The sequence below is a fragment of the Cynocephalus volans genome, chromosome 14 (genome assembly GCF_027409185.1).
Source record: "Cynocephalus volans isolate mCynVol1 chromosome 14, mCynVol1.pri, whole genome shotgun sequence".
Taxonomy (NCBI): Eukaryota; Metazoa; Chordata; class Mammalia; order Dermoptera; family Cynocephalidae; genus Cynocephalus; species Cynocephalus volans.
In genome coordinates, this window is record NC_084473.1 from 51078474 (window position 1) to 51090013 (window position 11540).

An 11540-nucleotide genomic window follows, 5' to 3' on the forward strand; every position below is an offset into this window, starting at 1 on the left:
GAAGAGACTCCCCATACTAGATAGATAAAGAAATCACATGCTCACCCCCTAAGCAGTGCATCCTCAAATCCTGAGTGAGCTCTATCTTACATAATTTAGTAGTTTTTATGTTAATGAAAGTCGAAGGATGTAGGGAGAGAGAAAAACAACCATAGTATCATACCCTAATAGGCTGCTTCCTGGCACATACAAACTTGAAGAAGATTATAAGCCGAAGAAAGTGTCTGGTCTGTTGCTTTACTTTAATCAGAAATATTAAGTAACATTTTCTACCAAGATATATTAACAGATCCAGGGAAACTGACAACAAATAAGTACTTAATGGGTTACAGTTTTTTACTTCCTTCTATAAAAGTATAATATTGTTTTAAATTAATCTGCATATTTATTATGATATTTCCTATCACTTAGTGGTTTCTATGTACTTGGATAGCTCTGTGTGCTGATGTGTTTTACCTTTGTCTGGCTGTATCAGTTAGAATGCACTGAGCTGCAAGTAGAAGAAAACCTACTAGAGGGTTCAAACCATGAGAACATTTTTTTTGATTAGTTATCAAGAAGTCTTGAGGCAGTCTGTCCTTGAGTTTGTGTAGTGACTTGGTAATGTCATCCAGTACTAGGGTCCTGTTATTCCACCCTGCCCTCCTCAAAGAGTTAGGGATGTTGCAAGATGGCTATCACAGCTCCCCGAAGGGGTCCTCACAAGCAAAAAGGCACAGTAAAAAGACAAAGGCAAAAAGGATTCTCTTCATGGGTCTCACTTCTTTATCAAGGAGAACACTTTTCTGTAGGGGAAACCCAACAGATTTCCCTTTGGATTACATTGGCCAGGAAGGGGTCACATGACAATCACCAGCTGCAACGGAGGCTGGGAAATCTAACATGGCATTTTCAACCTTTTGTGTAGTAGACAGGCAAAGAGGAGGGGGGTTGGGAACACCTGTTGAATGGGCCACAAACATCACGTACAGAGTATAAGCTTTTAGAGTTCAGCAATTGCATATCTTTATATGCTCTCTGTGTCCTTTTGTAATAAAACAAAAAATATATGAAAACAATAATAGCACTAAATATATTCAAACAGTACTTTGAATAAAAATCACTTATAATTCCATCCCCCGTTATAATGATTTCATTTTTGTTATTGTCTCCTGCTCACTGTCCATAGTCCGTATTCATGACTATTTGTACCTATTTACGATCTAATTTTTAATTCTTTTTTCATTTAATATTACATTATAATAATTTTCCTACTTTTCAACTTATTGTTCATAGTATAATTTTTAACAGGAAAATAATTTTTTATTAAGATTTATATGTCACAACTTACTTAACCATTTCCCTATTATTGAACTCATAAATGATACTCCACTTTTTGGCTAAAATAGATTATACTGCAATAAGCTCTTTGTGCATGTACATTTTTTCTGCTAGTAGATTATTTTCAATGCAAGCTACAAATACTTTTAGAAGTTACAAAATATTATCATACTCCCCTACAGCCAGAACGACTGTTGCAGTTTAAAATTCTACTTGCAATGTATATACATTTACAAATCTCATTGCAACCTCACCAACATGGTAATATCCTTCCTTAGATGCTTTTTCCCCCCCGACTTACCAACTGTATAGAGTTACATTATATTTTATTTTCATTCTGTTCCTTTTTTCCTGGCAGAGAGACAAGGGGACTAGCCCAGCTACAGAGGATCTTATAGGACTATAGTTGGGGCAAGATAGTTTTTTACCCAGAACTAAATCATTATCTTTGAAAAGTGTGTGAGAGAGATTTTGGTTGATTTTTATATTCCTCCTTGTTTTTTTCTAATTATAAAATGGACATGGATTACATTGGTAATGAGTACATGGCAATTAGCATAAGCTATTTTTCTTTTAATGAGATGAACTTCGGCATAGGCAAGTAAGCTAAACAGCAGGGTCCCAACAGGTCACCAGAACATGGAGAACCTAAGACAAGAATACAGAGATGGATATAAAGACAAGGCATGCAGAGTCCACAGAGACCAGAGTGAGGAACAGTATGTCCGTCAAGCAGACTTGGGGTTCCTGTGTGCTCCTGAAGCAAGCCAGGAGACAGACCAGACCATTAAAAGGTGAGAGGAGAACAGATTGTTTCTCTGATTACTGTTAAGGTGTTTTCTTACTGCTATTCTTAATCTTGAGTCAATTATCTATTCACACTCTAAAACATGCCTTTGTAATAATAATGTTGATTTATTCATTCATTCCACAAATATTCATTGAGCAACTCCTATGTGCCAAGCATTTTTGTAAGCACTGGGATGCAGCATTAAACAAAAAAGACAAAGTCCCTGATCAGAGAGGAAGGTTAACTATCATGAAGAACTAAAAAGAAGGGTAAGGGCATATAGAGTGTCTGGGAGAAAAAGAGATGTCTCTCTCATATCACAGGTCAGAGAAGACTTCTCTGATGAGGTGACATTTGAGCAGGGCCTGGATGAAGTGAAGAAGTGAGGCATGCAGATATCTGAGGGAATGGTTTTCTTGACTGAGAGGAGAGAAAGTGAAGAGGTCCTAAGACCAGACCATCCTAGACATGTTGTAAAAACAAGCCCAGTGTGGCTGGAGTGGTAAGAGATACGATTAGACAAAACCTGGAAGCCAATTCCCATAGGCTTTCACAGGCCATGGTAAGAACTTGGGATTATGTTCTCAGCATGAGGAAAAGTAGTTGGGTTTACAATGACTTACATTTTAAAAGAATCACAAGTTGCTGTTTGGAGAACAGATTTGAGGCAAGGGGTGGGGTGTGTTGGAGGCAAGACTAAAAGCTACAAGGTTAATTGAGGTTATCGCAGTAGGGTAAGTGAGAGGTGCTAGGGGTTGAACTAAGGTGGAGGTGATGGAACTAGTGAACAACAGTCAGATTCTCAATCACTTTTCAGGATAGATGACAGAATTTGCTGAAAGATTAAGTGTGACATATAAGAAAAAAGGAGGAAGCCAGGATGACTCAGGTTTGTGGCCTGAGCAGCTAGGTACTGCCTTTTACTAAGTCTTAGAATACTAGGGGAGAGTAGGTTTGGAGGAGAAAATCAAAAGTTCAGATCTCTTAAGTCTTAGATAAGGTATCTATATTAGTCCATTTCTGTTGCTTATAACAAAATACCTGGAACTGGGTAATTTTTAAGAAAACAAAATTTATTACTCACAGTTTCAGAGGCTGGAAGTCCAAAGTCCAGGGAACACAGCTTGTGAAGGCTTTCTTTGATGGTGACTTCAGTGATGGCAGGGTATCACATTGTAAAAATGGTGGAGCAGAGAGAGCAGAGACTAACCTCCTCATATATTCTGTTTTTAAAGCCCTCAGTACCACGCCCATGACCACCATTACCAATCCATTCATTATGGTATGGTCCTGAAATCTAATCACCTCTTCAAGGCCCCTCCTGTCAATTACCATAGAAGGATTTCCCACCCTCAACAGCTACTGTGGGGATTAAGTTTTGGGGGGACATTCAACCCAAGGCAGTATCCAAGTGAAGATGTTGAGTTGGTAGTTGAATATATTTGTTTGGAGTTCAGAGCAGAGATCTGAATGGGAGATTCAATTTTAGAATCATCAGTTCATAAATCCACAAGCCCAGATTAGAGCCCCAAGGGAGAGAGTGTAAGTGGAGAAGAGAAGAGGCTCTTCAACAAGTGGAGGTTGGAAAGATGAGGAGGCCCCAGCAAAGGTCACTAAGAAGCAGTGGCCAGGGAGATGGGAAGAGAATGAGGTAAAGCTGGCGTCCTGGAAAGACTGTGAGGAAATTGTTTCAAGCATTGCTTCAATTAACCATGTCAAATGCTGCTAAAAAGTCTAGTATGATGAAAACTAAGAATTGAGCTGTAATTATGCTCTGGAGCTTGGTAAACTCCCAAGTGCCTCAGGTAGATAAAAAGCCATGTAAAGCTATCCCAGCAACCATCCCTCCCCGAACAATTCCAAAGTGACATCAACAGGATTTAGATCTGTCTTTATATAAGTAAGGACCAGTCGGCTGTACCTGGAAGTTCCACGATTTTTTGTCACTCCTTATTTCAGAAATAGTTATCTTACCTGGATATTTCTGCAGTCGTTTTGAGGATTAAATGGATAAGAAGTGCAAAGTGTGAGGCACAGAGTCTAGTGCAGCATAATCGCTCAGTAATGTTGGCGTTAGTTGTTATTGTGACTCTAGTGAGTCTCATTTCATTTTTAGCTCTCATTTCAGCCTGTTGCTTAGCAGTGTTCCAAAGATAAGCATTAAGTTTTCTGGAAATGATTGAAAGTAATCACAACATTTTAGAGCTGAAAGGACTGTAGAGATTAATTACTGCATTCTATTCCATCAGCAGATAGGAAAACAGAGATCTAGCAAGATTAGTGACTTTCTCAAGGTCATCCACCAAATTAGTGACAGGACTCAGACCAGAGAGAGCATGGGTCTCCCAATGCTGAGTGCCTTAGAATTAGTTACAGTAAAACTCATGGTTGGAGAATGGAGCATTCCATATCAGGGGATCTTTTTCAGGTAACTGAAGCTTGTTCCTTCTAACCATCAAAACTTAATAACAATCACTATCACTTTTGATTAAAATCTTCTACTGCTTTTGATTAAACACTTCTGTACAATGGAGTTATTCTAGTCTAGAGGATTTAAGATTCTTAAAGTTGGCTTTTCATGTTACATTATTTCTTTACCGGTTGCTTAAAGCTTTGAGCAGTCCCTTTGACTTGTAAAGCAAATGACAAGTTCATCTAATACTGTTACATATTGTCAAATTGATCACTTGATATTTTCTGAAAAGGCAGAAATCCAAGGAGTTAAGAACAGCAATAAGCACAATTCTGCATCTAAGAGCACCCATAATTATAAGTATACACACACACACACACAAACACACACACTTTATATTATATACACATGTAGAATTATAAGTGTACTATTATAGAGATTTCAGTGCACAACACAGATCTGCAACTCATGGAGCAATTAATCCTAAATGAGTCAGTTTTATCTTGCCTTCAGCTATTCAGGGTACATATGGAGTTCGTAGATATTTATTTATTGAAATAATTTGTATCTCTAAAACATTGTTCCTTATAGAAATTTTGAACATCGCTTCATTAAACTCCCAAATACTCCTGTGAGAGATGAGGAATCAGATATTATTATTCCTACTTTAGAAATTAGAAAACTAACATCCTAAATGTTAAATATGCCCAGAGGACCTATGTGAACAGGAACAAAGCTCCTTTCTACCCTCTCCTCACCAGTCAATCCTTGAGTCTCATCCAGGAGTCTGAATTTAGCCCTCAGTATATTCAGCTGTTCCAGGAATAGACCCTGCCAGAAAATAAAGCCTACTGATTCTTGGTGTTCACAAATCTGCCCTTGACTTTTCCCATCACTAGTGACTACAGGCTCAGTCTCTGCCTGCCTCTAAGGTCATGTGGTCTTTGTTGCTACAACAACCGTGAATCCATCACATTTCACAGTCCATCCAATCTTGTTAGAGCAACTGAGCTGTGCATCTCTAGAGAACAGAGTAGCAAGAAGCAGACTAGCAAAGGATTCCTTCTTTCCCTATCTAGATTTTGATATCTGTGAGTGATGAGAGAATGTTGTGTATATGAAGTGTCCTGGAGGAATAGCTGACATCTGGATAATTGCAGGGTGGTTAGAAGGATTAAAATTAAAGGAAGTAACACATGTGAAGTGCTTAGCAAAGGGTGCTGCTCAAAGAAAATGTTCACTAAATGTTAGTTGTTGTGATTATTAGTACGTGTTTGTAGGTTAGCTGGTAGAATTTGGAAAGAAGTATTCATCACAGTTGTGGCAATCATTTACTAAATTAGACAAATCTTATGATGAAGTTACAAGGTGATTACCATTCACCCCATTCCACAGGTGAGAAAGTGGCAAACTTGGGATGTGACAAAAGTTTCCATGATTTTACCATGCTTATTCATTCATTCATCCATTCGACAAATCCTTACCAAGTTCCTGTGTACAAGCCACTAGGTTAGGCAAAGAGGTGAACAAGACAGACCTGGTCCCTGCCCTCACGGGAGTTAGAGTCTAGGGAGGGTACAGACAGGTGAAAACCTAAATGTTGTGACATCCCAAGGCCAGCCCCCACTCTTGCCCTGCCACCTTGAATGCAAACGTCTTAAAATAAATCCACTCTATTAGGCCAGTAAGAAAAGGATATTTTACTGAAGCATGTGTAGGGGAAACGTCAGGGGGTATGTAGTTTATGCTTCACAACACACAGAATTCCTCTCCCCATAAACATCTTTGTCCTCCCTACCACATCAATCCTTAACCTCCTCACCCCACCCTATTCTACCCTCAGTCGGTCAGGCCAGGGACAGGCCCCTGACCCAGGATTTCCCTGCAGCCTACTGTATACTCTCCCTTCTGTACGCAGATCACTTAAGCTTTACATCTCAGGGATCAAAAAAGTTTCTCCCATTAGCAAGATACCCCTCCTTAGAAGATAGCCAAGGGATTAAAAATAAATTATTTTTTCTTCTTGTCCCATAAGTAAACAGGCAATTCTACTGTGGTATGATCCCCTGTGCTAGGGAGGCACATAGGAGGGAATTAGAATCTGAGTTTAGGACAGCAGGACAGGTGTCCAGGAAAAAGCGACATCTAAAGTATGGTGGGCGTTATGGTTGCTTCCTCAACATTCACTGTTCAACTCTTGGTAACTATTCTAATTTGGTGGTGCAGGTGGGAGGGAAGGGATATTCATACTTTCTAAAGGAAGCCCATGTGCTTTGGAGAGAAACAATTTCACTGCCTCTAGCTCAAACCGAAGCTAAATGTCATAATCTCATCCCCTCAGCCACAACCACTGGGTCAGGGATGAGCTGATACCTAAATTGAGAGAATGAGACTGAAATAGATGCTTGTAGAGAAGCGGGAGGGGTCTGGGAAAGAAACACTCTTAATGGACGTGAATGAGGAAGTGCACAGGAATCACTACTGTTGGCCATCTGATCACCAGGAGGACCACCAGCCTTGGCAGGAAGGCTGTTGCCCAGAGAGTGAAGAGCTAGAAGGAAACTAAACCCTTCAGGACCCGGTAGAGCTGCTGACCCAACCTCAGTGACATGAGCCTTTCTTATCCAAGGCAGTGCACTTCAGTTGTCTGTTACTTGCAATTAAACCCAACCTAACTGTTGCAGGTGAGCCTTGATCAACAAGTAGCCCATAGCCTTGAGAAGGAGGTAGGCATGTCCCAGATCTACGACTTACAGAAGTTCGTTTAAATGATGCAGTTTGATTTTCAAGACAACCATGAAATGCAGGACAAACCGACATATCCTTAATTACCAGCTAGATAATATCATGAGAAAAGAGATCTGATTTATAACCACACTCACACATATCACACTCACTAATTTCCAAATTTAAAATGATTAGGAACTATGTAATGTGACTTTTGAAAAGAAAACTTTAAAACTTTATTAGAACACCTAAAAGTTGATTCAAATAAATGGAAAAATAGAGCCAATTCCAAGAAGAAAAGACTTAATAACATTAAAATGTCTGTACCAACCAATGAAATTAAATTTGAATTTAATTGGATATACAGATTTAATACTATTCTGATCTAAAGCCCAATAAGTATTTTTAATTCCACAAAGTTATCCTAAAACTTATGTATAATAATAATAATACCACCAACAGATTAATGGAACCAAATGAAAATACCTAAAAAGGCCTAACAATTTACAAAACATTTTTTTGTAAAATGAAGTATAAGTGTATATATACATTTAAAATATGTATCTATCACAAAATAGCTTTTGAAAATATAAGGAGGGAAGGACAGTGTCCACAGATACTTCTAGATGACTGGCCTTAGCCAACCCCCTTCTTCCTTGCAGTCTTTTATTTTAGAAACAGGAAGAATTAAATACTTTCCCAGTTACTATTGCAGCTACGTGTGACCATGCGACAGAGTCCCGTCTGAGGAGACGTATGAAAAAGTCTGCTGATAGGTTTCTGAGGAAATTTCTGTGTTCCTGATAAAAAGGTCTGATGTGGCTCTCAGCGCCCTTCTTTTGTGCTTTGAATACAAAGGTTTAGCAGCCGTCTGGGAACCACGAGGTAGTAACCGTGAGGCAAAGGCCATGACAATTTCAAAGTCTCCCGCACGAACATCATCCCGACACGGAAATGACGCCAGCAGCTACCAACCTCTGGACTTGAATAGCGACAAAAATGAGCCCCTATTTGTTTAAGCCACTGTTCATTGGATGTTTTTACTTGCAGTCAAATGATCATAACTGATAGAGGAATATCTGATTCGAGGTATCAAAATTACTGATGGCAGTTTTAGAAATAACTAAGTATTCGGTATACTCCAGATGGATTAATTTTATTATGGGAAAAGAACAGAACATTGAATGAAATATTTAGCACATCTGTGAGGAAGAACTTTCTTTTTCTTGAAACTTTATAAGGAATCATAAAGAAAGAAAGTGATAGGTATATACATAAATTCTAAATTTCTGTTCAATGAAAATCAGCAAAAACATAAGAAAAAAATACAGAATATGAAAAAATATATATCAAATAGTTTTGACAGACTATAGGATCATAAATAAAATATAAAGGAGTTTACTGAAATGTATTAGTTATATTTCATCACTCTGATAGATAAATAGTCAAAGATTTGAATAAGCAATTTCCCCAAGGAGAAATAAAAACAATAAATAAACACCTGAGAAAATGTTCAGCCCTAGTAGCAATCAAAGAAATGCAAATTAAAGTAAGCTTGCAGTATCACTTGACACCTACTAATTAGCATTTTTAAAAATAATGGGCTGGCACAGTGGCAGGGATATTGGTGCACTCATTCATTTCAGGTGGCACACAAATTAGTACCACCTTTGAGAAAGCAATATGGCAAACATGGAGAAACATTTGTGCCCTTTGTCCCGGTAATTCCAGCTCTAGCAATTAGCTCTAAGGAGAGTAACTCAACGAAGCAAAGAGATGCTCTGCACTGTTCTTCAGAGCCTTAGCAATTCAGTGAAATTCAATTAACGTATATTTTACACCTTCCACCTGCCAAGCAAAGGCAATGGGGAATCAGAAATTAAGAAGACACTGTATCTGACCTCAGGGGGCTCACAGTCTGACAAAGGAGTCAGGTAGGTAAATAAATATATTACAAAACAGTACAATATGTCCAGCGGTAGAAACACAGATGGATTTAGAGAGCTAAAATTTTTTTTTTTTTTCAAAAGATGACTGGTAAGGGGATCTTAACCCTTGACTTGGGGTTAGCACCATGCTCACCCAGTGAGCTAACCAGCCATCCCTATATGGGATCCAAACCCGTGGCCTTGGTGTTATCAGCACCACACTCTCCCAAGTGAGCCATGGGCCAGCCCCAGAGCGCTAGATTTTTATGATGGGGATGAGTGGCATAGGTGAGCAGAGGGCAGGCAGGGTTGAGAAGGGCTTGGGAAGGGTACAAGATGAAATGGCACAGAGAGTTAACATAAGGAGTAATAAAAATAATAAAATAGTCCAGTACTGTGGGACTACAGATTCCAGAAGGAGGTTTGTGGAAAACCAAGATTTGGGGCAAAAGGGAAAGAGAGCTTTATTTCCCTTGTTCAACATCTATAACAGCAAAAAGTGGAACATTTTTAAATGACCACTATAGAGACATCTTTTTATGAATTGTGGTACATAGTGGACCATTATTCTACCACAAGAATGAAAATTATCACACTATATAAGACACAAATATTTATGTTATTCAGGCAGAATACCTGGGGGGAGAGTAACTGGCCCTGTTAGCACTGAGCATTGCTCTAAAATTCACCTTTCCTTATCTCTCAATTTTTAAACATTTAAATATAATTCCTGTACTATAAAATTCACTCATTTAAAGTGTACAAGTCAGTAATTTTAATATAGTTGTGCAACTATCACCACTACCTAATTCCAGAACATTTTCATCACTCCAAAAAAGAAATCCATTAGCGGTCACTCCTCATTTCTCCCAGCCTTTGGCAACCACTTGTCTACGCTCTGCCTCTGCAGAATTGCCTGTTCTTCACCTTCCATCTGCTGTAGACTGGACGCCTCCTCCCAGCCTCACTGAGGCTTAATCCCCACTGTAACTGTTGAGGGTGCGAAATCCTATTTTGGTAATTGAAAGGTGGAGCCTTGAAGAAGTCATTAGATTGTAGGACCCTGCCGTAGCGAATGGATTAATAGTGGTGGTCAGGGGCGTGTTTCTGGGGGCTTTAAAAGAAGAATATATGAGAAGTTAGTTTCTCTGTGCTCTGCCATTTTCTGCCATGTGAGACCCCTGGGTCACTGTCACTTCCCCCAAGGCCTTCACCATCCATGTTCCCTGGACTTTGGACTTTTGGACTCTGAAACTGTAAGCAGTAAATTTTGTTTTCTTTATAAACCACCCAGTTTCAGGTACTTGTGTTATAAGCAATGGAAATGGACTAATACACCCTTTCTAACACCTGCTGTCCTCCCCAGGCCTAGGTAAGCAGGGGTGACACCCTGTTTAATGCTCTGGGTCCAGTGGGGAGACTGGCCCTCCCCAGAGTGCAGTTGATTTGATGCACCACTCTATTAAATCTTCAGACATAGCAAAAGGGAATTAAACACAGACTCATGTAAAACTGGAGAATCTGCCTTACAGAGCACGAACCTTGCTCGGTAAGGCCCACCCCTCCTAACCTGAGCCCTTCCTCCCTGGGGTGAGCTCCATCTCAGCTCCCACCTCCAGCTTCCCTCCTTGACCTCCAGAGCCAAGACAGCAGGGCCAGTGGAAACCAGTGTGGGCAGTGTGGGGAAGGGGCAGGAAGCCCACCTTCCCTGCTAACACACGCAAAGGAAGTCTGGTGCTGCGTTTAGTTTTTCCACTAAGGAACTTGGAGAAGGCATTGTTTGTGTGGTGGCTGGGTCTCTGGCCGCCTTCACCAAGCTCATTATCTCGCTTCCTCACAGCCTTATCTCCTGCAGGACGCTGTTTTGTTCCTTTCCAAGGACATTAAGTGCAAAAGCTGTAGTTCTCTGCAGAAATGAGCATGGATGATTTTCCTTGCAATTCGTATTTGCCGTGTTTTCCTGACCAGCTAAGGGGGGTGTTGCACATTTGGTGGTGAAGTTCGAGGTTTTTGTTTTATGTACCATGCATGGCACGTTGTCTTTGGTAGCCTCTGCAGTTGCAAGACCTTACCTCACTCTTCATGAACAAACTACAGCAATGATTCATCTACCCATATTTCCCAGTCCCCCAATACACTGCTAAGCAAAAATGAGGGTGAACCATAACATCACATCACAGATGCAACTCGGTGATGTGTTAGGAGGAGCACTGACCAAAAGCCAGGATCGCTGGCTTTGGCTTTCATCACTCCGGTTCTCAGTCCCCTCATCGATAAAGTGAGGGTTGGAATAGGAAGACGTGACAGCAGTTCCTTCTAGATTTAAATCCCAAGTTTCTCTGAATTAGTAAGGGGAGAACAA